Genomic DNA, 1846 nt, shown 5'->3' on the forward strand with positions numbered 1-1846 from the left:
CCAACCAGGCTGGACAATGACCCCTGTCTGCAGCCTCCTTAGCCCTGCTGGGCCCAGGCTGGAGCACAGGAGAACCACTCCAGGCCCTGGACAAGTGAGGAAACAGATCCTAGAGTGGTTAGGCCTCCGCAGAGCAGAGGGACAGCACTGGAGCTGGACCTGAGTTCCTCTCAGAAAGCAAGGACTCCAATACCTGCACCCCTGGTTAATCTCTTGACAAATGCATCCCCCACCCCTGTTTTTCAGCGCTTACTTTGCAGATTCCCCTGAACCTCTCACAGCACTGGGTTCAGACGAGCACCACAGCGTTTCTGCTGTGTGCGGTGTGGTAATTAAGCCTTAAAAACACTCTTTCCCAGCTCTCTGGTCCTCCCGTTCGTCAGACAGCCACTTCTAGTGCAGCACCAGCCGCATCCCCGAGGCACCATGGTGAAAGTGAAGGTCGGAATAAACGGTTTTGGTCGTATTGGGCGCCTGGTCACCAGGGCTGCTTTTAACTCTGGCAAAGTGGATATTGTCACCATCAATGACCCCTTCATTGACCTCAACTACATGGTCTACATGTTCCAGTATGATTCCACCCATGGCAAATTCCATGGCACAGTCAAGGCTGAGAACGGGAAGGTTGTCATCAATGGAAATCCCATAACCATCTTCCAGGAGCGAGATCCCACCAAAATCAAATGGGGTGAGGCAGGTGCAGAGTATGTTGTGGAGTCCACCGGTGTCTTCACCACCATGGAGAAGGCTGGGGCTCACCTACAGGAGGGTGCCAAAAGGGTCATCATCTCTGCCCCTTCTGCTGATGCCTCATGTTTGTGATGGGTGTGAACCATGAGAAGTACGAAAACAGCCTGTGCATTGTCAGCAATGCCTCCTGCACCACCAACCGCTTAGCCCCCTTGGCTAAGGTCATCCATGACAACTTCGGCATCATGGAGGGACTCATGACCACAGTCCATGCCATCACTGCCACCCAGAAGACTGTGGATGGCCCCTTTGGGAAGTTGTGGCGTGATGGTCGCGGGGCTCTCCGGAACATCATCCCTGCCTCAACTGGTGCAGCCAAGGCTGTGGGCAAGGTCATCCCTGAGCTGAATGGGAAGCTTACTGGCACGGCCTTCCGAGTACCCACTGCCAACATGTCAGTCGTGGATCTCACCTGCCGTCTAGAGAAGGCTGCCAGATATGATGATATCAAGAAGGTAGTGAAGCAGGCAGCAGAGGGCCCCCTCAAGGGCATCCTGGGTTACACCGAGCACCAGGTCGTCTCCTCTGACTTCAACGGTGACACCCATTCTTCCACCTTTGATGCTGCAGCTGGCATTGCTCTCAACGACCACTTTGTCAAACTCATTGCCTGGTATGATAATGAATTTGGCTACAGAAACAGGGTGGTGGATCTTATGGCCCACATGGCCTCCAAGGAGTAAGAACTCCCAGACCACAAGCCCCAGCCAGAGCACGAGAGGAAGAGAAAGGCCCTTAGCTGCTGGGGTGCCCCTGCCTACTCAGTCCCCCACCTCACTGAGAATCTCCCCTCGACAGTTTCCACACCAGACCCCCTCAAGAACAGGAGGGGCCTAAGGAGCCCCACCTTGTCATGTAACATCAATAAAGTTCCCTGAATTCAGAAAAAAAAAAAAACAACACTCTTTCCCTTATATGAGAAACACAGCAGTTAGTGTGTGCCACAGCATCCTGATTGCTTTAAATGTGGGACCTCTGATGGAAGTATTATATTATGTTAGTCTCTTCATTTTGCAAATGAGGATGCTGACAAACCCAAATACACACCAGAGTGGCAGGGGGAGGATTTGAACTTGGGCTACTTGGACCGGACTGA

The 1846-nt window shown here is 52.8% G+C and overlaps 1 pseudogene across 1 annotated transcript; it reads left to right on the forward strand.

Moving 5' to 3' along the window:
- Nucleotides 1–396: 396 nt before the first annotated feature.
- Nucleotides 397–1622, forward strand: LOC128582288 (glyceraldehyde-3-phosphate dehydrogenase-like; annotated as a pseudogene). Its single transcript, XR_008379021.1, has one exon. The product of XR_008379021.1 is annotated as a glyceraldehyde-3-phosphate dehydrogenase-like (transcript).
- The last annotated feature ends 224 nt before the right edge of the window (nucleotides 1623–1846 follow it).

The sequence above is a fragment of the Nycticebus coucang genome, chromosome 3 (genome assembly GCF_027406575.1).
Source record: "Nycticebus coucang isolate mNycCou1 chromosome 3, mNycCou1.pri, whole genome shotgun sequence".
Classification (NCBI taxonomy): Eukaryota; Metazoa; Chordata; class Mammalia; order Primates; family Lorisidae; genus Nycticebus; species Nycticebus coucang.